The sequence below is a fragment of the Crinia signifera genome, chromosome 6, assembly GCF_055691185.1.
Source record: "Crinia signifera chromosome 6, ASM5569118v1, whole genome shotgun sequence".
NCBI lineage: Eukaryota > Metazoa > Chordata > Amphibia > Anura > Myobatrachidae > Crinia > Crinia signifera.
The window spans coordinates 165639299-165666900 of record NC_139222.1 but is presented as its reverse complement, the minus strand read 5'-3'; the positions used below and the strand labels follow the sequence as shown (position 1 = coordinate 165666900).

Sequence of the window (27602 nt, the reverse complement as noted above, 5' to 3'; positions counted from 1 at the left end):
GTACAATTAAATATCGCATAGTATTGCATGCCAGCAAGTGGCATGCAATGCGATTCGCAATGTTAAATGCACCCCCATTGTCAATGACACCCCCACTATCAATGCCAACCCGAAGCGCAGCGAGCCCGCGAGGGGCGGCGGTACGCTTCCTCCGACCTTTTCATACCCCCACTATCCACGTCGGCGTGGAGTTCATAATATATAGTGTGGCGAGCCACCGAACCCGAAGCGTGGCGAGCGGATGCGGATTACTTTACATGTGTTGTATATGTAGAGAGTCGAATAGACAGGAGAGAGTGGCAGAGAGAAAATGGGATAGAGAGGCAGAGATAATGGGATAGAGAGGAAAAAGCAGAGAGAGTGGGAGAGAAAGGCAGGGAGAAAGTGGCATAGAGAGGAGAGAGAGTGGGATAGAAAGGATAGAGAGGCAGAGAGAGTTGGATTGAACGGAGAGGCAGAGGGAGTTGAATAGAAAGGGGAGAGATACACAGAGAAAGTAAGATAGAATGGAGAGAGAGAGAGGCAGATAGAGAGAGTGGGACAGAGAGGAGAGAGAGGCAGGGATATAGTTGGATAGAAAGGCAGATATAGTGGGATAGAAAGGAGGGAGAGGCAGAGAGAGTTGGATAGAAAAGAGAGGCAGAGAGGGAGAGTTGGATAGAAAGAGAGGCAGAGAGAGTGGGATATAAATGTGAGAGAGATGCAGACAGAGAGTGGGATAGAGAGAAGAGAGAGGCATAGAGAGTGAGTTGGATAGAAAGAACAGAGATGCAGAGAGAGAAAGAGAGAGTGGAATAGAGAGGAGAGAGTCAGAGAAAGTGGGTTTGAGTGGAGAGAGAGTTAGAAAGAGAGTGGAATAGAGAGGAGAGATACAGAGAGAGTGGGATAGAAAGGAACGAGAGAGAGACAGAGAGAGAGAGTGGGATAGAGAGGAGTCAGAGGCAGAGAGGGTGGGATAGAGATGAGAGATAAAGTGAGATAGAGCATGGGATAGAGAGGAGAGTAGCAGAGATAGTTGAAAAGTGATAGTGATGGGGGGACAGTGTGGGGCTGTTGTGATGGAGGTCAGTGTGGGGCTGCTGTGATGAGGACACTACAGTGTGGGGTTGGTGTGATGGGGACACTACAGCATGGGGCTGGTGTGATGGGGACACTACAGTGCGGGGCTGGTGTGATGGGTCACTAATGTAAATCAGTATTTCCTTTTTGCTTTTTGAGTTAATAAATATAATATATATTTAAAATCTAACTCTTTATTATGGATGATCTTTATTATTGCTGCAAATATCACCAAATTATTGATATTTCTTGAAGTGACATGCGACTCGAGGAAGGCTACACCTTTTAACGATTTTCGACACACCAAGCTGAAAAAGTTAGCCATCACTGTGTTAGGCTCTTGGGGTGATTGTTGCTCCCACCCTTATTTTATCAGATCTAAAATACGGTACATGTGTAATAGCACGGTGCCCGTTATGTAGTTAGCATAGCGTCCCTGTCAGAATCAGCGTAGTGTTCGCGCGGCCAGCATAGTTAGCATAGTCAGTTAGAAGTAGGGTAGTGTTCCCGCAGCCGCTTAGCGTAGTTAGCGTAGTTAGTGTCCCTGTCAGAAGTAGCAAAGTGTGTCCGCAGCCAGCGTAGTCAGCGTCCCTGTCAGATTGAGCGTAGTGTACAGTCAGAGGTGAAGGCGAAGTGACTGCATTCAGTAGCGCACGCAGGGGGGGTTTCTGAGTACCCAGAAACCTCCCTAGGAGTCTAACGACCATAGGCTGAAAGCTGAGGGTCCCCTCTTTCCATGGGTACAAGAATTTAAAAAATCGGCCCTTGGGAACCGGAGATATCTGACTTCTAATCAGTGGTCCCCATCCAAGCCTGTTAATTGCTCTTCCAAGTCAGATATTTCAGGTTCTGTCTAACTTAGAGTTTTTCTGAGGGTATATTCCAAAAGCTGGGACTCTCCATATTTGATGGACTCTAGTAGCTTGTCTCTACTATTCACAAAACCAGAGATATCAGCCTTCCAGCAGCTGGTTACTGCTCCAGCTCCACACACCTGGTATGTAGTTTTATATTCTCATTGGCAGATTGCTCTGCCTCCTGAACTCTGATCCCCTAGTCCCCAATAACATTTGGTAGGTGGGATTAACTAGTTTTTAATTCCAATTAAAATCTATGAAATCTTTTTCTGGGAACTGGAGATATCTATCAAGCAAGCTGTCCTCCCACCAGAAAATTATGAATAATAAGCCACTATACACCCCTCCTCTGCGTATTAAACATCCTCTACCACCCTGGAAGTTATGTATCAGGGCCCCTTCATTCAGTCCAATGCCCCCTTATCCCACCCAATCTCCCACCATCTGTGCAATAAAGGGGTAATTAGTGGAAATTACTGATCCAGGCCCTACATGCTGAGCGATTGATATAATACCCCCTACCACCCGCAGGACATCAAAGCTTCCCCCACCCCTACAGCTGGAGGATCGGTAGGGGCCCCAATACATTGCTATGCCCAGGGGTCTACACTGCTGTTGCTGCCCCTGTATGTGTGTATATATATATATTATTTATATACATTTGGTCTATCTATAATACTTTATCTGACCCGGCATATACTGGGTCACCTAAGTTTCCATCTCCGGAAACCCCCTTCTGAAAATCCTGAGTTTGCCCCTGGCATTATTTCAGAATCTCCTTGTTAATTAGGAATGGCTGCAGAACCTCTCACAATGTTTAACCTGCCGCAGACAGAGGAGGAGTCAGTGGCATTTTTCAGCAGCACCATTTACTGCCACTGACACAAACCTGTGTTAATGGACACCCAATGCGCTTGAGAATGAAGGAGTACATGTGGCGCTACCACATTAAAACCTGTCGAAAGAAGATAAGTCTCTGTGCGGCACATTAGTTTCTGGGGTGTCGTATCCCATTTCTTACCCTCATTCACTTTATTTATTCATGGGCAGAGGAGCTCACAAGCATATCTTTTTGTGAACGACAACTAAAGTTGTCGAACAAAAACACCGTGCTGTAAAATAACCTTATGCGGGAGGCCTGCACTGTGGATTTAATATTGCAGCCCCAACGCCGGATTAGCGGTCCGGGAAAAATAGTTGAGGTGGACGAGAGTCTCTTTGTACAGAGAAAAAGTCATGTTGGACTCGTGCTGCCTCAACAGTGGTTGTTTGGAGGCATATCCAGAGACACCGGTGAGTGTTTTTTGTTATGCCTGTTGACAGACGTGACGCCAGCACCCTGATGGCCCCTATCAACAAATATATAGAGCCGGGGATGACTATATATTCGGATTACTGGCGTGCATATAACACTCAACAGCTGGAGCAGGCAGGGTACCACCATGCATGGGTAAACCACTGCTATAATTTTGTTGATCCAGAGACTGGGGTTCATAACCAAAACACTGAATGCCTTTGGGGATCTTGTAAGTGGCATAACAAAAGGAAAAGGGGCACTGCATGCCAACATCTGGACTCCTATTCATTTGGCGCAAAACTGTCGGTGCTGAAAACGCTTTCCAGCGGATTCTATATGCCCCAAAGGCTGACAAAGCAGACGGCACAGATCCAGACACAACTGCGCCAACTTCAGCTACATTACATGAATGCAGAAACTGAAGAATAACTGTTTTATTATTTTCTTTGTCTTGTTATTTCATATTTTTGTACTTTTCCAGTTATCACTTATCACGTAGTCATTTCTGTCTCAGATGTATGATATGGCAGGTGTGAATGTGTTCCTGAAACACAACCACTATCCACGGCAGCCATCCAAGCCAGCCATCTATAGCGTGTCGAGCGTAGTGGTACGCGTCGCCCCGACCTTTTCATACCCCCGCTATCCACATCGGTGTGGAGTTTATTTTATAGTGTGGCGAGGGGACGCGGATTACATGTATTCAACGTCCCTTCACTGCACTCACCATGCTTCGGGCTCGGTGGCTCGCTGTGCTCGCCACACTTTAAAGAATCAGCTCCGGGTCAACGTGGATAGTGGGGATATGAACAGGTCGGGGAACGCGTAACGCGTCCCCTCGTGGGGTTCACTGCGCTTGCCACGCTTCAGGCTGGCATGGATAGTGGGGGATTGAAAAGGAGGCATTTGCCAGTACGTAACATGGAGCACTGGCAAATGCCTCCTTTTATTGTGCATACCCCCTTTGTGCACGAGAGGCACATGCTACCGAACCCCCTAACCCCGTCTCCCAGAAATGGACATGGGCAGGGTTGCTGTACCCTGCCGAAATAATTTCTGAGACGCAGGAGCGTCTGAGATGCACCTGCGTCTCAGACAGATGGAGCTCCTCTCCGTCGGCGCCCGCGTGATCCCCACTCCGCCAGTGTCCGCCAGCGCAGGTAATCTGCCGGTTACCGGCGCTGTGTGAGAGGCGCTCACTAGGCTTGCCATGGATGCCGGGGACAGAGCCGGGCTGCTGCGGAGTCACTATGCTAAATACGCTAGGCAGCCGTTTGGCTGCCACGGAGTCACTATTCTAACTATATTAGGCAGCCTTTGGGCTACGCTGACAGCGTAGCTTAGCCTACGCTGCAAACGTAGCGTATCCGGGTACTGTGCTATTACACAAGTACCTAAAATTCTCCTGGGCTGCCTACCATATAGACCAGGGGTGGCCAAACCTGTCATCAAGATTTACCAACGGTTCATGTATTTCAGGCAACCTGTGGCTCTATAGTAGGAATGAATGCAGCACGTTTGAAAATGTGTACAACAAGGAAAAAACAATGAAGCAGCGCTTAGGTTCAAACATTAAATGCAATGGTTTAAATGGTCAGTAAAAAAAAGTGACAAATTGACATGGATGGCAGTTAAGAATGGTACCCTACACTCCTACTAGGCTTTGGCTGGCTGAGGAAGTCCTCTAATCAAGGTTTGTAATATAGGCAAACTTGGTATGTTAGCTCACCACAGATGTCATGGCTGGGTATTTCCAAAGTCCAACTGTGCTCACTATGTTGCGGGTGTGCACTGGTGGTATAATGCCGCTGGAGGAATGCCGGGATCTTGCAGGAATTTCCCAATGTAGCAGGTGGTGGCCTTGGGTTTGGATGGAATGCCGGGATCTTGCAGGAATTTCCCTATTTAGCAGGTGGTGGCCTTGGGTTTGGATGGATCCAGGGAGAGACCTTGAAAAAGCTGATGCAATTCAGCGAAATGCGTTGGTGTTGAGCTCCCAGGTACCCACATCCACCACTCCAAAGCCCTTATTCTGGTTGGTGCGGTCGAGCCGCATATGCGGCTCCGACCGCACCAGACGAATCCCCGCCCACCATACGGTTCGCCACGGCCGTCCGTACACGGACGGCTGGCGAACCGCACGAAAATGGTGGAGGCGTACGCCTCCACCATGCTGGGAGCTGCCCCCTGCATTCGATGGTCGACGACCATCGAAGGCAGGACCGCACGCCGCGGCAGCTCCCGCAAGCTGAGACCACACGGACAATCGTCCGTGTGGTAGCTTGTATGGGGGCTGAAAGCTGACATCCGGCGACGTCAGCTTTCCGCCCCCATGAGTGGCGTCATGCCCTCATTACCATGCGTACGCCCCGCGTTTGCATGGGAACGCCCATGAAACGCGGGGCGTACACATAGGGAAATGAGGGGATGAAGCCCCTCACGCCCCTATACGCCCCCTTTGCGGCGTCTAAATTTTTAACACGGAGAATTCCCCTGCACATGCGCAGAGTGACCTCTGCGCATGTGCAGAGAGAAAACATCGGCGGTACGGCCGCACGCGGGCCGTACCGAGCCGATTAGAATAAGGGCCCAAATTGGCACCATTCCTGGCAATACTCTCTTGAAGGACAAACCTCCAAACAGGCTAAAAACAATGGGCAATCTGCAAAATCTCCCTGGATCCATCCAAATCCAAGGCCAACCTGTGACATGGCAGGTAGGTTCTGATTGGTTAGTTGTGTATCACTCTCCATTTGATCACTTTTGAAGCTTGATATATCTGGCCCTAAATGTGGAAGACACAGAGACACCGCCCTTTTTATAATGTTTAAGGGTTTGGTTAAAGCGATCCACCAGGCCGTTTGTTTGTGAATGGTAAACTGACGTAGTAATATGAACCACCCCTAACAGGCAACACTTCAGACATCATTAGTTTTGAGACAAAAGAAGTACCCTTGTCCCTCAGGACCTCTTTTGGTATTCCCAAACGGGTCCATTAGACTAGTAATTATCTAGCAATACTTCTAGACTTCATATAGAGTAGTGGTATGGCCTCTGGTTATCTGGTGGCATATTCAACCACTTCTAATATGTACTAATGCCCACAAGCAGATTTCTCCATTGCTCCTATCAAATCCATCGCAATTTGCTCAAAGACACTAAGATGACAGGCAGGGAAACCAAGGGCATCCTGAATTCTGGCTGGGATTCTGTCTTCTGGTGCATAGTAGTTTTTAATTTTTTTTTTCCTTTTTAATTTCCTATGCTTTATTTGTTAGGTGCGTGTCACAGTTGTCTATGTTTACATATATTAGAACACACAGCAATGGACATGTAAAAACATAATTTAATTTTTGCTTTAGTCAAGGAAGACCCACTTCATACCATAGGAAAGAAATAATTGCAGTGATTGTTTCCATTGTTTCTGCTGTTGCCAGGGACGTTCACATATTTGTAAGCTGTACTTCCACTAACCACACACATCATGAAATAGTGTTCAAGAGGATATTTTGTCCAGGATTGTTATTTATAAGTGTGAAGTTCTTTTAGCAATTAAGGGTACCCAGCGTAATAGGTGTAGTTGATTTACAAAGGATCAAATTAAGAAAAATAAGCCTAGATTACTTATCACAGATAAAATACACCCAAACTATGGGATCACTATGTTATATGTCACTGTTTGCTCTTTGTTTTTCTGTATTGACCTTTTGAATACTTTTAATTATATGGAACGTGACAAATATATTTGGAATGAAGAACAATTTACATAAACCACGGATGACATATAATCAGGAAGGCAACATAATTATATACGAGTCTTGCTTTACAAGGTGAGAATTATTTGTACAAGTTACTTTGTCATACCAGAGCGCTCAGAGGTGTGTTATGTTATAGTGGGTTCTTCATCAAATCTAAAAGACATCTCTTACAGAAGTGACATTTATGGAACTGTTCTAAAATGAACATGAATAAAATGTCACTTCTAGCAACAACTTTATAGTTTGCTTTCAATTTCTAAGCTGTAAAAGCAAGTTTATAGATTCATATTGGCTGTTAGGAGTTCAGTCACTTTACATTTACAGTATCTTCAAAGCATGTTAAAACCCTAATATTTCAATTGCAAATTCAAATGGCAGATATTTGCATTACAATTCTAAATATCTTATTGCATTACAGTCAGATATAATGCCATACAAAGTAAGTGCTGTATTCATAATTTGTATCTGATATTTTAACATTAAAATAATAATTTCAATTTGTTTACACATTTCAGTAGTAAAGAAATAATGAATACCAAACCCATCACTCTGATTCATATGCAGTACCCCTATCAGGGGTGTAAATTCCAGAGGCAATGGAGGCTCCAGCCCAGGGCTCCAAGTCCTGAAAGGACCCCTGCATGTAAACCAGCACCTGTGTGGTTCACAGCAGGATGTGACCACTACTCTTACACAGTGGCGTAGCTAGCGTAAGGCAGCCCCCGCTGCCGCTTGGGGGAGCGTGCGGCAGTGGGGGCGCCGTCTGCAAGGAGCGCTCCACCAGGCAAAAAAACTGCTGTCCCAAGCTGTCAGTCAGCGGCGCGGGACAGTAGGAACTCTACCTCCACAGTACCTCTCACATCCGCTGAGGCTGCCGCTGTGATGTCTGTAGCCCATGAGTATTTATGTCCCCTCCGGTGGATACCTCCTCCCCCTCCTCTGCCCGGGAGTCGGGACCTTCCTCCCCTTCCCTCCTAGAAGAGGTCACAGGTGGCTCCATACCCTAGAGCTGGATTAAGGGCCCCCCTGCTGCCGCTCGGAACCCCTGCACTGCTACACAGCGGCGGCTCAGCTGTCACTCAGCAGAGCAGGGAGAGGGATGTGCAGTACTGCAGATCGGATTAATAAGAAAGCTCTTCGCTCCCTGCTGTGCTGAGTGACAGCTGAGCCGGTGCCGCATAGCAGTTCAGGGGGAGCCGAGCGGCATCTCAGCTGTTCAATAGCGACGCGTGTAGGCAGTACTAGCTAGGCACCAGCCTGCAGCTGTGGTGAGCATGCAGGCAAGCAAGCCGTTGCTCCTCCCCTCCCCCGGGCTCTCACAGAGCTGTCTCCTCTCCAGTCTCCACCATGACACCCCCCCCCCCCCAATCCCCACTTAAACACAGACGGCAGCCCCCCCCCCCCCGTGCATTCTCCAGGAAATCCCTAGTCTCCTACTACATGACTGAAGAGAGGGGGACGTTGAAGAGGAGCCATGCCGCCCACGAAGATGGAGCAGCGAGCAGGGTGAGTGTGTGCTGGGGAGACTTGGGTTTGGGAGGCTGAAGAACATCAGTAAAGTTCTAGGGGGAGCAGGGTTCTGCGCAGTGGCTGAGGGCAGGGTGCCATGTGCCCCAGCCAGTGCATTAATGTAGCACTGCTGCACTGTGTGCATATACTTCACAGCCAGGAAGGATGCTCCGGCTGCCAGGGACCAGGTCAGGCTGCAGCTACGTGATTGGGCTGGGGCTGATTGCTGTGTTCTGCACATCACCTGGAGAGGCTGGAGTAGGGACTCTGTGAGTGCTGGGATTAGCGGGCCATGAGAAGGCGGGGCTTATACATGAGGGGAGTGTGTGGAATATGTATATTGGGCAATGCGGTGTGTGGAATATGTATATTGGGCAATGCGGTGTGTGGAATATGTATATTGGGCATTGCGGTGTGTGGAATATGTATATTGGGCAATGCGGTGTGTGGAATATGTATATTGGGCAATGCGGTGTGTGGAATATGTATATTGGGCAATGCGGTGTGTGGAATATGTATATTGGGCATAGCGGTGTGTGGAATATGTATATTGGGCATTGCGGTGTGTGGAATATGTATATTGGGCATTGCGGTGTGTGCAATATGTATATTGGGCATTGCGGTGTGTGGAATATGTATATTGGGCATTGCGGTGTGTGGAATATGTATATTGGGCATTGCGGTGTGTGGAATATGTATATTGGGCATCACGGTTTGTGGCATATGTATATTGGGCATCACGGTGTGGGGCATATGTATATTGGGCATCGCGGTATGTGGCATATGTATATTGGGCATCACAGTGTGTGGCATATGTATAATGAGCATCACAGTGTGTGGCAAATGTATAATGTGCATCAGTGTTTGTGGCATATGTATATTGGGCATCACAGTGTGTGGCATATGTATAATGAGCATCACAGTGTGTGGCAAATGTATATTGGGCATCGCGGTATGTGGCATATGTATATTGGGCATCACAGTGTGTGGCATATGTATAATGAGCATCACAGTGTGTGGCAAATGTATAATGGGCATCAGGGTTTGTGGCATATGTATAATGCACATATTCCACACACCGTGATGCGCATTATACATATGAGATGTGTCTTTACATTGTGTCATATTGTGAAAGGCGTCCTAGTGGCATATAATGTAAGGTGCATTATGGGGGGGGGGGGGGGGCGCCAAAAAGATTTTTGGCAGGGGGGAGCAAAATTTATAGTTACGCCACTGCTCTTACAATGGAACTCTGTGGGGCACCTGTAGTTAATTCGCTGAATACCAGGAGCCCTGCTAACATCTGCAATAGGGGTCAGGGTGGCTCCTGTCTGGTACCACTTATCCTAGTAATGCTGCTGGACTCTGCGATGATACGCACAGGTGAATGTTGACACACACCATATTTGGGGTGGGGGCACCAAACTGCAATTTGTCTCCAGGCAACTGAAATTAACTTACACCCCTGACCCCTAGGGCCAGAGCTACCATTAGGCAGCTTTAAGCACCTGTCTATGAGCGGCAGCATTTCAAGGACGGCACTTATTGAAGGAGGAGAGTGAGGTCTCCTGCGGCTGTCGCTGGGGGAGAGTAAGGGCTCCTACGGCTGTCACTGCGGAGAGTGAAGGCTCCTGCCGCTGTCACTGTACTGCTGTGCTGAGGAGGGAGGGTGACATCTCCCAAGTCTGTGCGGGGAGGTGGGGGCGGGGTTTGGCAGAAAATTTGCCTAGCGTGCTGATATACCTCGCACCGACCCCTATGGCACGATTCCTGCTTGTACCCCATATACAAACACCATTCCATAAATGGCCATGCCAATATAGTTGTTTTAAGTACAGGGCCGTTACATGAGACCATCTCATGACATCAAAATGTGCTTTTTTGGAATACACCAAGGACTTCACTCACAGGCTGTATTGTCCTTCTCTGTATGTCAATCCAGTTCCTGTTTAGGAAAATATCAGGTTGTTTTGGACCAGTTGTTAGTTTGCCCAGTCCTTGGACCCTGTTGACATTCCGCTTCAGCAGTTGTATTCTCAGTACAAGTGAATGGAGATGCAGGAAAATAAAAAAGACAAAGGAGTACATTTATCAAATCTTGGAACAAGAAGTGAGGGGAGATATTACTGTATATCAACCACTTATCTTCTACATGTCATTTTTTTTCTAGAACAGCCCTGCAAGAGGACAGAAGCTGATTGGTTGGTTCTTTATCTCTCTGCAAGGCTTGAAAAATCTTTATGCTTGTGACCTAATTTCCCTAAAATTAATTTTAGATCCATTGAAACTGGCATAATGTAAATTAAAATGATCCAGAACAAAATATAAAATGTATCTGTTTCCTATTTGATCTATGGGTGCTTCAAATCCCTTGGTAACATATTTAAAAACATATTTTAAAATCCCTTGACAGGAAATCAGGACTTGGGCACTTTTGCAAAGAGGTGCATGGATTTCCACTTTGCAATATTTGAGCATATACATATGGGGATGGTTCACAGTCACATGCAAGTCAGCCGCATGTGCTCATAAGTATACTGCATGCAAAGTACACTTGTGAATGAGCTATTCTCACTAAGGGCCAGATGTACTAAGCTTGAAAAGTGATAAAATGGAGAGTGATAAACCACCAGCCTATCAGCTCTTATGTGCCATGTCACAGACTGTGTTTGAAAATTGACATTTTATCACTTTTCATGGCATAGTACATCTCGCCCTATCAGTGCACATTTGTACCAGTCCTACTCAGTATCCGGACTCGTGATCGATTAACTCGACAGTCATAAGGTCGACCACTATTGGTCAACAGTCAAAAGGGTCAACAGGGTGAAAAGGTCAACAGTCAAAAGGGTTGTCAGGGTGAAAAGGTTGACATTCAAAAGGTCAACACGGCCAAAAGGTGGACAGGGTCACAATGTTGACAGTCAAAAGGTCGACAGTGCAAAAGGTTAACATGGTCAAAAAGTCAACATGAGGTTTTAAAAAAAAATTGAGCCGACATGTGCCTACAGGCGGTATTTCATGCCCTACCATCCACTACAGCGTGGAGGGAGAATATAATAGTGTGCCAAGCATAGCGAGACACTGTGGCCGAAGCATGGCAAGCCTAGCGAGCTATGCGGTACACCTAGACCAGGCATTCCCAACCACGGTCCTCAAGGCACACCAACAGTGCAGGTCTTGTAGATATCCAGGCTTGAGCACAGGTGACTTAATTAGTATCTGAGGGATTCTGATTAAACCATCTGTGCTGAAGCCTGGATATCACTAAAACATGCACTGTTGGTGTGCCTTGAGGACCGTGGTTGGGAATGCCTGACCTAGACTGTGTCCATACCGACCTATGTTGACATAGACACCCCAAAAAACATGGAATTGAATGTTGACCTTTTTACCCTGTTGACCTTTTGACCCTGTCGGCCTTTTGACTGTCGACCTATAGTGGTCAACCTTTTGACTGCAGACCTAGACATTGTAGATCTAAATACCATAACCTACATACCGTATTTTTCGGACCATAAGACGCACTTTTTCTCCCCCAAAATGTGTGAGAAAAACTATGTGCGTCTTATGGACCGAATATGACATGTGAAGCAGACAGCTGGAGCTTACATGGAGCTTACGTAAGGGGCAGCGCTCCCACTGCGCTGGGTGGGAGAGCCCAGATAGAGTGTGTGGGTAGCGCCGGGTCCTGGATACTGCTGCTGCTGCGCTGTCATCTCAGAGCGCGGCAGCAAAGCCCGACATCTGAGAGCGCGGCAGCAGAGCGCCCGCATCTCAGAGCCTAGCAGCAGAGCCGGCACTATGTGACTCCCCTGCTCCCCACCCCCCACCTCCATCCACAGGAGTGCACCGCGGGCAGCGTTAACGGAGAACCTGGATGAGGGGAACCACTGGATCTGGGTCTACAATACTATCTACAGTATGTGTGTGTGTGTGTGTGTGTGTGTGTGTGTGTACGCTGGCTCTTATGTGTGTATGTGTCTATGTGTATGCTCTATAAAGTGCAATGTTAATGTCACTCAGCCCACACTTTGATTTGTACATAAATAACTGATGAATTTCTTTGTTTTCACTTAGAAGTGATAAGTGGAGTGCAGTTGTTCCTGCCTTTAATATACCCACTTTCAGTACTCAAAACCCCTGCTAACTTCATGTTCGTAAAAACTGACCAGAAGAATTATATTGCAATCTTCATCTTAATTATTACACTATTTGGTTCAGAATATTTTTTTTCCTGTTTTCCTACTCTAAAAACTAGGTGCGTCTTATGGTCAGGTGCGTCTTATGGTCCGAAAAATACGGTATGTTGCAAGAGATCAGTGGCAAATGCAGGGTATTTGGAGGGAAGTTTCCAAATGTTGGAATAAATATGGGAGTCTGGCGGAGCGGTAACAGTCCTGAAAATTGGTCTTTTTATACATTGGATACTGTATTTAACAGTACAGATGGTCTTTAGTATAGGCTGTTTCAAGCATTTAAATAAGATAAGTGGTCAGGAAAAGGTTAAACATATCATAATAAATAAATACACAAACATAATAGAACCAGTACTACACTTTCTAAGCTCACAATCTCCCACATCATGGCAAGGCTCCTGCCTTTTCCTCCTGGCAGCTGCTCTCTGGTCCATTGCGATGTTTGAGGGCTCAGATCCACACATACAGTAAATGTGGTAGAAGAAGCTGGTACACTAGGCACGTGCAGCAGTTCTGCCCTGTCCCTTTAACTGCATGATGTGGTGGAAGCTATATTGATCATATTATATATAACAGTGCTATTGTTGTCAGAATTTAAGTCACTTGCCAAGATGAGGGGGATTCCGGTTTGCCTATGGAGATCCATCTAAAATCAGATGGTCCTCTACATGTGCTTACCTCTGCATAGCCTGCAATTTCGGGCTCCAACATCCTACATAAGACCTCCAATTAAATCACTCAGATGCACATGGACATGTGGGAGACCTGCTCGTTGGCAACAGGTCTGTGTGCCTTTGTTGCACTCATTATACAAATGGGATGCAGTTACAATCCCGGCGGTCAAAATCCCAACCGCCGAAATTCCAACCACCGAAATCCTGACCGCCGAGACCCATAGAGGGAGAATAAATTAGTGTGCCGAGCGTAGCGATTCACCGGGCCCACTCCGTGGCGAGCGCATCGAGCCCTCAAGGGGAGGGCGGTCCACATCCCCCCCCTGTCGGAATTTCGGCGGTCGGGATTTTGAACACCGGGATTCCAACCGCAGGGATTCAGTACCAATCCCATACAAATATGCCTATGTCTGTAATATGTGTTGGATACTGATCAGTTCCCCATTCTTGTCGCTGTTAGTAGTGTATTGTTACAGTGGTATAGTGTTGAAGTATTACAGGGCCTACACACATGCAGATATTAAGGCATTTTCTAAGCGACTTTCCTTAGTTTGGCAAAGTCACTTAGAAAATGTCCCAACATCGGGGTGTGTGGGGATGTAGCGTCAGCAATTTGCGTTCCTGTGCATCACTGTTGCTGGCTGAGATTGATAGGCAGTGTCCATCAAACTCGCTGGTCGCCAGTGTTCTCTCACCGAAGCACATTGGCGCTGTCTGCTCGCTCAGCACACAGATCTGACAGCTCGCTCTGTCAGCCCTGTGTGCTGAGCAACAATGGTGCAGCACTGCCCGACCTAGCATAGCTAGGTAACCCTACACACATCACTATGTGTGTAGGGCCCATTAGTTCACACATTAAAAAAAAAACATTCCACCACGTATTTAAAAAAAAAAGAAACTATTGTCAATATGTGCAGGCCTTGCCCTTAGGAGTAAACTGTAACGTCTGATGTGCATTAACTATTCCTATGCAGTGCTTAGCCAAGGGATGTCTTAGGGGCTTCTAAAAAGTTAAATCTATTGTGCTAATTGTTAGCATGCTAGAACAAGGGATGTGAGTCACATTTTATTTTTGTTGTTTTTTTATTTTTTTATATCAGCTGCTTCTGGTGAAGCTTCAAAAGGCGTTTCCCCAGAGTACAACAGCAGCATTCATAACCAGAATCAGTAAATAATCATCACTCTGATTCAACGGGTGGTAGACATACTGCATGAAGACAGCTAGGTGAGTGCTGGACTTATCACATAACATTGCCTGATGTAATATTTAACACATTAAAGGGCATTCAGTAAGTTATAGAACTAGTATATCTGATGAAACAGACAAAGCAGGCCCTGCCCTGTGTAATGCTGCACAATGCAATCAATATGCACAACCCTAGCAAGGTGACATTCCTTAGAAGGAAACCTAGAAAAACAAAATAATATTGATATAACTACAATACGGTATGGTTGTGCTTCGTAGGTTTGTAAGTACCCTACTGATGTGACCATTGTTGATGTGTTTGCAGTTGAGAGACATGTGTCTGCTTGCACTGCACATGTGAAAGACGTGTCATCAGCATACTCGTCTTAGCCCGTTGCATTTACGGTACTGTTATTATAATGACACTTCAGTGAAGTAACAAAATCATTCCAGATACAGCACAGCACTAGGTAGGCTATTTGCTATGTTTGGGAACATCGCATGTGGCACAACTTTTGCTCAAGCCATGGAAATGCCATTGCTTATGAAGAAATGCTGAGTTACAAGGACAGAAACATATCACAATCTACAGTAAATAAACACACAATAGAATTGTCTGGGGATGCCCGCTCCATTGTCCAAATGTGTGAGAATCATAAAGTGAGAGATTTTGGCCGAATTTTCCCATTAACAGTGGCAATCAATTACATGGCAAGATCAACCTGGTTTTGCAGTGTAAATGAACAAAGAATAGGATATTGCTGTGCTCGGCTCCTTTGTGCTTGTGTGTAAATAACGATCAACAATGCGGTGTAATGGGTAAACAATGTCTATTTAATAAAACAATACACAATCGTGCATAAATGATGCAATGTAGATGTACAATTTGATTAGGATGCAGTTTAAATCCCGGCGGTCGGGATCCCGGCATTCAGAATCCCGACGCCGGAATCCCGACCGCCGAAATCCCGACACATTCTCCCTCCGTGGGTGTCCACGACACCCCTGGAGGGAGAATAAATTAGTGTGCCGAGCGTAGCGAGGCACCGGGCCCGCTGCGTGGCGAGCGCAGCGAGCCCGCAAGGGGGGGCGATCCACGTCCCCCCCTTGTCGGGATTTTGGCTGTCGGGATTCCGGCGTCGGGATTCTGAACGCCGGGATCCCGACCGCCGGGATTCAGTACTGAATCCATTTGATTGGGTACAATTAAATTGGGTACAATGTTTACTTAATGAACAATACACAATCATGCATAAATGATACAATGCAGAGGGTACAATTCAGTTGTACAATTTTGATTGGGTGCAATTCAATTGGATCCAATTAGCATAAAATATAATTGATGATCATAACAAGTGAGAGATCTTAACTGATCAGTGATGCGGTCACTTATTGCAATTGTCCAAGGGTACTGGTGGGGGGATAGAGAGTGAGATAAACTACAGTCCGGTTGGTTATTGGGTGTGTGGTGGGGATGTCCAACACATATGGTCTGACCGCGGCGTCCTGCTGGTCTGGACCTGCTTTTTACAGGTTCTGCAGTGAACGGGTATGTGACCACAGTTTTGTAGCACACCACGGTGCGCCAACACTTGGGCCCTATACCGCTAGCTCCGCACAATATAATCGGTGCATAGATAACCACCCTCCAATCCTTGCAGTGTAAATGATTACCGCTTTAAAAAAAATAGGAAAACTTTCCCAAAATCTCTCACATTCTAATTCTCACACCCTATTACATTTGGCCCCATGTCACTAAATAAGATGAGTGTCCTAAATGTTAGAAACTGTGAATTGTGACTTAGGATGAATAATAGAAACATTATCTGCAAATCAAAACACAGGAAAGGAACTTACAAGAACGCAAAGCAGTAATTGGCATAACTGAAATAGGGGGTGACATTCTATGCTTTGCGCTAAATGCGCATGTTTTTTTCGCGCACCACATCGCCGCAAATTGCCCTTTTTCAAATCGCACTTTTCAGTAAAAATTCGCATATTTAATGTGATGCGCATTGGAGGCTGAAAAGTGCGAAGAGGGGCGATTTGCGGCGAAGTGGTGCGCTGTCTTTAGTCCTGAAAATGTGCGATTTTCATGTCTGAAAATCGCACGTTTGCAGGACAGCGCAAACTAATAAAAAAAAAAACGAGCGCGGGGTCCCCCGCCCGAGCATAACCAGCCCCGGGCTCACTGAGCCGGTGCTGGTGACATAAAATCAGGGTCCCCGACAAATAGGGGTCCCCTTGATTTCATGAAACCAGCATCAGGCTCAAGGTCCGGCGCTGGTTCCCAAAATACGGGGGACAAAATGACTAGGGGTCCCCCGTATTTTAAGAACCAGCACCGGACACAACCAGCCAGCAGGGTAATGCCACAGCCGGGGGAAACTTATTATATAAGCTCCCGCGGCCAAAGCATTAACCCCCTGGCTGGTCAGCATGGGCAGGGGTCCTGGAGAAGTGGGGACCCCCCCCCCCCAAATCAAGGGGTCCCCCCCCCTCCAGGACTTACCAGCCCATGCTGATAGTCCGGGGCTGTCCCCGATGCCCCTGGGCGGTGGGCATCGGGCTGATGGCTTGTGTAAAAAAAAGAATAAAAACTATTGTTTTGTACTGGCGAACTATGCGTCCCAGCAAGCCTACCCCGCATGCTGGGACTTGGAGAACCACAAGTCCCAGCATGCGGGGCATTAAAGGGCCCGCTGGCACTTGTAGTTCTGCAGTACAAAAAATAGTTAACAAAAACACACTGACACACTGTAAAATAAAAGTTTAATACACACAAAACACACACACACTGATACTTACCTACCTTGAGCCCGTAGGTCGGTCCCTGGATCCTGGGTCCGGGCTCCGGGGCTCCAGGGCAGAAGAGTCCGGTTCCGGGGCTGGTCCTGGGGTTCCGGGGCTCCTGGGCTGCAGAATCCGGGGTCCGGGATCCGAGGTAGTCCCCAGGGGTACCTAAGGAAGGAAATCCAACTCACCTGGTCCCCGGCGACGACCTCGCCATCCTCTCCGGTGACAGCGCTGCTCCCATCTGGTACCCGGCTCGCAGGACTTTGACAGGCGCAGAGATGTTTCCTCCTCGGCGTCTCGACACAGAATGATTTCTGGCCAATCAGGAGCCGAGAAAGTCGGCTCCTGATTGGCCAGAAATCATTCTGTGTCGAGACGCAGAGGAGGAAACATCTCTGCGCCTGTCAAAGTCCTGCGAGCCGGGTACCAGATGGGAGCAGCGCTGTCACCGGAGAGGATGGCGAGGTCGTCGCCGGGGACCAGGTGAGTTGGATTTCCTTCCTTAGGTACCCCTGGGGACTACCTCAGATCCCGGACCACGGATTCTGCAGCCCAGGAGCCCCGGAACCCCAGGACCAGCCCCGGAACCAGGACCAAGGCCCCGGAACCGGACTCTTCTGCCCTGGAGCCCCGGAGCCCGGACCCAGGATCCAGGGACCGACCTACGGGCTCAAGGTAGGTAAGTATCAGTGTGTGTGTGTTTTGTGTGTATTAAACTTTTATTTTACAGTGTGTCAGTGTGTTTTTGTTAACTATTTTTTGTACTGCAGAACTACAAGTGCCAGCGGGCCCTTTAATGCCCCGCATGCTGGGACTTGTGGTTCTCCAAGTCCCAGCATGCGGGGTAGGCTTGCTGGGACGCATAGTTCGCCAGTACAAAACAATAGTTTTTATTCTTTTTTTTACACAAGCCATCAGCCCGATGCCCACCGCCCAGGGGCATCGGGGACCGCCCCGGACTATCAGCATGGGCTGGTAAGTCCTGGAGGGGGGGGACCCCTTCATTTGGGGGGGTCCCCACTTCCCCAGGACCCCTGCCCATGCTGACCAGCCAGGGGGTTAATGCTTTGGCCGTGGGAGCTTATATAATAAGTTTCCCCCTGGCTGTGGCATTACCCTGCTGGTTGGTTGTGTCCGGTGCTGGTTCTTAAAATACGGGGAACCCCTAGTCATTTTGTCCCCCGTATTTTGGGAACCAGCGCCGGACCTTGAGCCTGGTGCTGGTTTCATGAAATCAAGGGGACCCCTATTTGTCGGGGACCCTGATTTTACGTCACCAGCACCGGCTCAGTGAGCCCGGGGCTGGTTATGCTCGGGCGGGGGACCCCGTGCTCGTTTTTTTTTTATTTTAACCCTTTGTTTTATTTTTTACACCAGAACCCTGCACAGAACATTGCGATCTGTGCAGGGTTCTGGCTAATTCGCCAAACAGACCCTGGTCTGAAATAAGTGCGATAATTAGGCACCTAAAAGTGCGATGTGCAAATGCGCATTGCATTAAATAAGCGATTTGTACACTTTTCTGTACGAAAACATCTGGATGCGATAAAAATGCTAATTAATCTCGCACTTTTACTCAGCATACCTTAACGCACATAAGATGCGATTTCAGTCCCTTAGCGCATCCCATTAAATTGGCGATTTAATGGAAAAATGCGATATCGCCATTTTGTGGTCTAATTAACGCCAAAAAACGAAAATCGCAGTCCATAGAATGTCACCCAGGGTGTTCAACAGCTGAAAACTCAGAGATCTAATTAAAAGTAATGATATATACATAAATGTTTTTAAACATTTTTCACAGAGCTTATTTATCACCACATAGAAGCTTCCTTGTGGGTCGCTCTTCACTATGGGGAACCATATGCAGATCTTTACCAAAGCTTTTGGTCCTGCCCAATAGTCCAAAGATTTTGGCTACAAGTGAAACAATATGCTGAATCTTCACTGGTGAACCAGAATCCGTTTACAGAATGGGCAATCTTTGGTACAGTTTCCTCCTCAATGAGAGTGTGTAAAGGTGGCAGACATCTTCTTTTGGCTATCAGCACTGCATCCTTGGAGCCTCAGAGCTAAAACACCTACAATCAGGGCCGGTGTAAGGCTTCTCGACACCCTAGGCAAAACTTCAACCTAGAAACCATTCCTTCCCTCCCGACCCCTCCTTGTCACCAATATGCACTTACCAGCCCTTCAAGTGTTGGCGTCTTGGAGGATCCACAGCTGCCACATGCATTATGTACAACAAGGATGTCTTCCTCATAGACCTCCTTAATTTTGTGATAGGCAGACTTGGTCATACCTCCCAGATCCTGGTGCCTTAGGCAGCTGCCTAAAACTGCCTAATGGTAAAGCCGGCCCTGCCTACAGTATAAATCACTGCCGATAACAAACAACTGTTCTAACTGCTGACAGTGGTCAACTCAAAACTCTGTTTGCATCTAAATCTAAGTACAGTATGAGTACTGTAATTGCAAAATACTAACAGATTGTAGTGAGCATGAAGCTTGGCCCCTCATATTCAGGTGAGATGGAGCACCTAATGGTATGGTTTAGTTGATTATATATTTTTTTATTATTCCACTGGAGTAGGATTTGGTTTCTAAATGGGGCATAATGAGCTCGGCTCATAATTGTAGTAGGCTGTCAGCTTGATATAAGTGATAACATAGAAGGGTTTGGCGCAGAATTGAATATACATCCATCTGAGGTCTGTACCTTACATGTTTTGAATCTACGCTTGCACTGGAATCATACCAAGTATGGGTAACACAAAGTCATATCCAAACCGAACACATCTCCAATGGCAACTGAAGGTTGTGACCTGGCATTGGCATTCCCATGTAGGCAGTTTTCAGTGAGGCCATGTCATCAGCATTGTGGACTATAGAGAATTAGTGGGTGGTATAAGTGTGTAATGATCATGATAACTGGTATGAAACCAAGTTTAGAGATAAGATCAGTCTTACAAACTCTGCACACTAGTGAATGTAATCATTTAAATCCATGCACACAATGTCCTCAGCCAGAGGTGGAAGCTGGTATATCTGCACTCGTCTGCAGAGTTTGTCCAGTACAGATACATGTGCCGGAATGTACAAGCCAGGAGAAGGCTATTCTCTGTGACCCTGCATGCTGTAACCCTGTTGGTGGTTCCAGACAGCCCATAATCACCACATGGCACCCAGCATTGCCAGATGGAGATGGCAGATACAGTGTCTCCATGTGTACATGGCCTCCTTAGAAGAGTCTCTGCATGTGGGAACGCAGGCCGCTTACAGTGACACACCTGTGACGTTGATATTACACACCCACGAGATGACCTTTCCTTGTGCTCACTCCAGCCTACCGACCAGGAATAGCCATTGCTTTGCCTTGTCATCTCTGATGCCAACACCTCCATATGCAACAGTGCCTCTGTGCCTACATTCAGAGGAACCACATGCACAGTATGAGTATCCAGAGTAATTTAGTGAATTACATTATCATGTAATTATAGCTCAACTGATAAAACATCAGCATTGTGTTTAGTTACTGCTCATCTCTGAATCAGGCCCATTGTGCAAGTATCTACTTCTGACTTGCATTCAACTTTGCATCAGCCTCATAATGTCTCAGTACAATTAGTAAAAGCTTAAAAAGACTTTGTGGCTTATATGTCACACTCCTATTTCCTTACAGTCATATGTTAGCATCACTTTCCACATGAGTAAGTGGTGGGCTATTAAAGAATAGTCTATCATGTGTATTTCCTGCCTTAGGCTAATTTCAGACCACAGCTCCCACTTATTCTCAACAGAAACTGTGGTCTGGGACAATATACCTAGCCCCAAAATGTTAAGCTTGGCCCCATTATGTAACCGTACCTCCCAATAGTATTTGCAGCTTTATACTAATGAATGTGTTATTTTCAAAGAGGTAAATTCTGATCCATTCATAGCAATCTCCATCCTCCTCCCCTCCTAAACTTGTCTGGAAAAGCCGTATAATAACCCTTTCAACCCTGGTACAGTATTAAATAGTTAATTCTATTTAGAGCTATTTATCTAGAAGCCAACATTTGGTACTTGTGTAGTTTCATGGCGGCAGTTACGTAGTCAGCGTAGCGTCCCTGTCAGAATCAGCATAGTGTTCCCGCGGCCAGCATAGTCAACGTAGTCAGCATCCCTGTCAGTATCGAGCGTACGTAGTTAGCGTAGTCAGTCAGGCGTCCCTGTCAGTATCAGCGTCGTGTTCCCGCCTGTTCGCGGCTAGCCGGAGCTTTTGTAGATAGTGTAGTCAGTCAGAGCGTATTACATTCTGTGGGAACCATTGACCATTTTAACTACCCTGACATGACAGGTGTGAATGTGTTCCTGAAACAACCCCACTATCCATGTGTGCCCGAAGCATGGCGAGCGTAGCGAGCCCCGTATGGGGACACGGTACGTGTCCTCCCGAACTGTTCATACCCCCACTATCCACGCGTGGAGTTGATTTTATAAAGTGTGGCGAACGCAGCAAGCCACCGAGCCCGAAGCTTGACAAGCGCAGTGAGCCCCACGAGGGGACGCAGAAAACACTCCATTTGAAACCCCCAGTAAAGACGTGTGCCCGAAGTGTGGCGAGCGTAGCCACACTTCGGGCACACGTCTATACTGGGGGTTTCAAATGGAGGCATTTGCCAGTATGTAACATGGAGCAAGGGCAAATGCGTCCTTAGTTGTGTATAACAAGCACTTACGCACCTCACCACCCCTTTGTGCAGGAGACGCACGCGCTACCGAACCCCTAACCCTGTCCGTCTCCCTGAAGCAGACACAGGCAGGGTTGCCGTACCCTGCCGCAAAAGTTACTGAGATGCACAAGCATCTGAGACGCTCGTGCATCTCAGACAGATGAGCGCCTCTCCGCCAGCGCCTGCATGCTCGCCTCTTCGCCGGCACCCGCCAGCGCATGGGATCTGGCGGTTACCAGCGCTGTGTGTCTCTCCCTAGGCTTTCTAGGGATGCCGGGGACAGAGCAACGGTTTGCAGGGCGCCCCCTGCTCTGTCCTGTGCGTGCCAGCCTATGTGAGCTGAGTAGACAGGCGGGCGGCCGTGGCGGCCAATGTACGGAGTGAGCAGCGATGACTCACTGCATGCTCTCTCCGTACATCGCCCGCCACGGCCACCCACCTGTCTATTAAGCTCACATAGGCGTGCGCACGGGGGTGCCAGGGGTGCACAGGAACCTCCTAATGGCACCCCAGTGGTTCCCAAACTGTGCGCCACGGCTCCCTGGGGAGCTACGGTGCTGTGATGTGCTGTGTCGCCATACAGGCAGCCTGGCTGTCGCATTTAATTCATTTGTTGCCCGCAGTGACTGAGCAGCAGATACTGTAGTTAGCAGTTGTGTGCCAGGAGGGGGCTGACGGTGAGAGCGGTGGAGGGGGGGGTTGGGGTGTGTATGGTGGTGTGCGGGAGGGCAGTCGGGAGAGGGGGGCACTGGTGGGATGGAGGAGACCTTTCTCCAAGTGCCCTGGCTGCACCCTACGCCACTGCCAATTACCAGTGCATTTTTGGATTGTGGGAGGAAACTGGAGTACCCGGAGGAAACCCACGGAGAGGATATACAAACTCCGCACAGTTAGGGCCATGGTGGGAAATTTTGTGCATATGATATTTTTTGTGATTACTATTTCTTAAAATAAACTACTAGATAAAAAATCTGTTTCCATGAGAACAAAGAGTAGACCTATCCACTTATTTAATTTGCTTCTGCAAATGTCACTAATACGTCTTTCACACTGAACATCAATTTACCGGGTGAAACAATTCTACCCGGTAATTTGTTCAGTCAACCCGGGTCTTAATCAGGGGTGGCGATTAACCTGGATTTGTGACCTGGTTTGACCCTTTTACACTGAAGAAATACCCGTGTTATTCAGCAAATTATCTGGTTGACATTTTTAAACCGGTAATTTGCTGCTCAGTGTGAAAGGGAGTCCTTTCACAGCATGGATGGTGTAATGGTTAGCATTACTCACAGCAATGAGGTCATGTGTCCGATTCCCACCATGGCCCTAACTGTGTGGAGTTTTTATATTCTCCCCGTACTTGTGTGGGTTTCCTCCGGGTACTCCGGGTTCCTCCCACAATCAAAATATATACTGGTAGGTTAAAATGCTCTCCACAAATTAAACCTAGAATGTCTGTGTGTGTGTGTACATGTGGTAGGGAATATAGATTGTAAGCTTCACTGAAGTGAATGTTCAAATATTCTCTGTAAAGCGCTGCAGAATATGTGTGCACTATATAAGAAACTTCTAATAAATAAAAAAATAAAGGGGGTCAGACTGCAAAATGCCGGGTAGTTGCCAGGTCACATGTCTGAATGTGTTATTAGTAATAAACTGTACCTGAAAACAAGTTAATGAACATTTTCTCAGTACAGTTGCTTATTTATATTAGTCACTTGTGATGCATAGTATATGTTCAGTATAAATTTATGTAACCACTGCCTGAGATGCTTACTCACAACGTGATGATCTGTTTTGATTGATTAATCAACTGTATAAGAAGCCCAAGATTATTTACAATGTAAATTTTAGGAAGATCACATGACACATAAAAAAAAAACCACAAAGCGATGGAATTAAAGACTAAAATGATGATCAAGGTGATTTCATTTGGCCGAGTCACATACTAGAGTTTCAAGTTAAACAGGGTGTGTTTTTGTACACCACAAAAGATGCTCGGCACTGACTAACATTTATTATTAATTTGTTGCTGATTGAGATGAACACACCAGCGGAGACAGAGATTTGATGCAGCAGAGATTTCTTTTACTTTTATCTTTCACCATTCCAAAAAGCCAACAGCCTCATTCGCTAAATCATAGGGTAATGCTGGAAAGATTCTGTCAGGAACGATTTTAAACACAAAGGTAAAAAACAAACTAAACCAGTAATAGGATTCCGCATTCCATATGTCTAATGCTAAGAAATAGGGGGATAGAAAGGAGGATGGCTCATGTTTAATGATCTGCTGTTGTTTATTGTATGTATTATGTAATGTAAGTTATTTATTATCTGATTTGGGTTTATCATCAAGAATATATTTTCAGCAGTAGCCACAAATTTCAAGCAAGAATATATGTCCCTTATTTTTTTACAAATGTTTCTTTATTAATTGATTTATTTTGAACTAATAGATAATAAATGACACAAAAAGTTAAAGACCAGACTCGTATAGGACATACACATAATTCGATTTCAACTATTTTACTATTTGATTTTGCTTAAATAAGCAAAATCGAATCGAACTGAAACTAAGCTAATTTAATTTCAATTCAATCCCGATAAGCTGCCCAATAGAATAGAAAAATATACTGTGCAAGCAAGACTATATAGCAAGGGTTCACAATTTTTTTTTAAATCACGTGCCCCAGATTATCAGAATTCATTCATGGCACCCATAGGCCAAAAGTTTTTTAGAAAAAAATCAAAAATGAATTACATTGTGTTTATATGTCATCCTTAGGTTTAGTTATATGATGTGGGGCAAGATTTGCTTCTGTTTGCATACATATTTTAAAATTGTCAGCCACCAGCAATGATTTTGTCTATTACAGGGACCATTAATAATTTGAATTGGTCCTGGACCACCAATTTAAGGCACCCCTGCTAAGCGTCCCACGGCATTCCAGGGTGCCACAGCACACAGTTTGGGAACCACTGCTATTGGGTACAGATCTTAGTATAAATCTAAAGTGACGCAGTGCGATTCGATCGTGATTGAATAGAAAGTACATTGCACCAAGTGTACACCCCTTTACAGAAAAGTTATTTAATAACATGACAAAGATAATAATCCACAATTTTCTAGAAAGCACCAAAACCAAGAGTAACCACATGGACCATATCTTCAAAAACATTATTTATTTCTTATGTATCTTGCATTATTAAGCTCGAAAAATATTGTGGTGGATAATATGGTCATCAAAATGAAGGTTTGAGGGGCAAGCAGTGTGGGTACTCGCAAATGTATTATCTGTTTTTGGAACACCACCTTGAGCTCAAGTTAGATGGTGGGGGCGAGGGACTCTCCCAAAAGTGGTATTTCGGAATTGCTTAAATAGATCATGGGTAGTTATCTTACAGTAGCTGGACCATCATTTTGAGGAAACGCTTGCTCTCCCATTTGAGAACATATAGGAAAAAAAAAATGAAACTGTACCTATTATAGGGATCATTGGGACAGATGTATTAAGTCTTGTGAAGAGATAAAGTGGAGATAAAGTGGAAATAAAAGTGATAAGGCACCAGCCAAACAGCTATGTTTGAAAAATGACAGTTAGGAATTGACTGGCTGGTGCGTTATCACCTTTCACTTTATGTCCACTTTATAGTGTATTTGTTGCTCAACATCTGTTTTTTACCTGGGAGAACACAGCAGGAGATATATTGGATGACTGCATATAATTCAATGGTTTAAATTGCAAATATTTTTGTGGTTCTACATAAACAAACGTACATCCAAGTTTATTTTATAGAAAATGTTTTAATAATATCAAAGTTTAAATAAAATCAGCATGAATCAAATTTTGGCAATCCATTTCATAAATGTAATACAGGTCGAGTCTCCCGTATACGGAGATCTCTTACCTGAAAAATTCCAAAACCTGTGTTTTTTTAGAATATTTCGTTTTTGGGGGTGGGGGGTTCCCCACAGCCCCTTTTTTCATACTTGCCAAGTCCCCTGATGTTCACTGCGGCCTTCAGGACTTCTTCAGCATCTTCAGCAGTCCCAGGAGTGCATTGTGCGGATGCCCAATGCACCCCTGGGACCGATGAAGAAGCTCCTGAAGGCCGCCAGGTATGCCAGGGGAACATCGGGGGGACAAGGTAAGTATGTTTAAAAAATATATTCCAAAAACCAGAAAAATCCCTTATCCGAGATGCTTGTGGTCCCGAGCATTTCAGATAAGGGATACTCAACCTGTACCATGGACACTCAGCTAATGCTTGTGTTCTGAAATGCTGCATTCTTCCTCTGTAAAAACAGGGTTCCTGCAAGTGTGCAGGACTGAAGCAAAAAGCCTCTTTGTGGGAGGGAACACTTTATTTTTTTTTTCATTTACTGGTACTTTTATTGACTATTTCTCATCAATTTGCTCCTGCTTTGTTAAGCCTAATACGGACACACTGTCCTCTGTGAGAATATGTTCAGCAATATATTTATCTTACTTGCTCAATGTGCTAACAATCACTTAATTACCCAGCCAGAGTAACATCTCCCCCTGTGCAATCCTGCAAATTGCTTTGTAAGGCTTGCAATTGGTTTGCGAAAATTACACCGATCAGCAATTAGCAGCAAATCCAAGATGCTCACCATCCAATGACTTTTCTAATGTGTCCAACCTGTGCGCAGCCCAGAACTTACTTGGCGGGTGCAATAGAAACAGGCTAATCAAGGCTGGAGCTAACATCACACAACTTTCCTTCAAACGCCTGTGAATGCCTGCTGTTCTCTGGCAATTTTTTATGGTTCTTGCATAATAAATGTTTTTTACATTGATTATTCCTCATTGTTAAGCGCTACTTCTTCTTTCATTTACTCTCCTTTTTCTGGGACCTACTCAGTCCCTTAAAGTAGCAGCTTTCACTTGACATACACCCCATTGACAGCGCCCTCGGACTACCCTAGGGCAGTCCCCTTCTTGCTGTTCTCTGGCACTCCCAGAAATGTCCTGTTACCACCCCAAATGCTGGCTTCATGTCAATCAACTTGACAGCGATAAAAAAAAGTAGCATGTTATTGCAGGATGGTCTAGCGCAGGGCTAGGCAACACTGGCCCTCCAGATGTTAGTGAACTACACACCCCAGCATGCCTTGCATCAGTTTCAGCATGGCCACATAGCAAAACTAATGCAAAGCATCCTGGGATGTGTAGTTCACTAACATCTGGAGGGCCGGTGTTGCCCAGCCCTGGTCTAGCGCATGCATAGGAGCTGCACGCATGTGCAGCCGTTCGATTATCGCCCGGCCTGCCAATTTGCAGCTGTGTGATCAAGCCTTAATAACTGCCTATGTTCTGGCATCATAAGTGTGACTATCCTTATCAGTCTGAACAACATGATGCTCTCTCGCCCTCCATTTACTGGTTCCATAGCACACGGAAGGACAGCAGAAGCAGATGGAGCATTGTTTCTGTACCTTTTCTATCCCAAAACCCATTAGTGATTACATTTATACAATTACTTTGCTAGATTTGATCATGTTCAAATAAAATAAACGACAAAATA

At 46.1% G+C, this 27602-nt stretch overlaps 1 protein-coding gene across 1 annotated transcript in view; it reads left to right on the top strand.

Moving 5' to 3' along the window:
* Window positions 1–14450: 14450 nt before the first annotated feature.
* The window catches only part of LOC146007136 (protein-glutamine gamma-glutamyltransferase E-like), a 30520-nt gene continuing 17368 nt past the window's right edge, over window positions 14451–27602 (top strand). The window contains exon 1 of the mRNA XM_083145511.1: window positions 14451–14578. The gene's annotated coding sequence lies outside the window, so the exon portion shown is untranslated. The remainder of the gene's footprint in view (window positions 14579–27602) is intronic.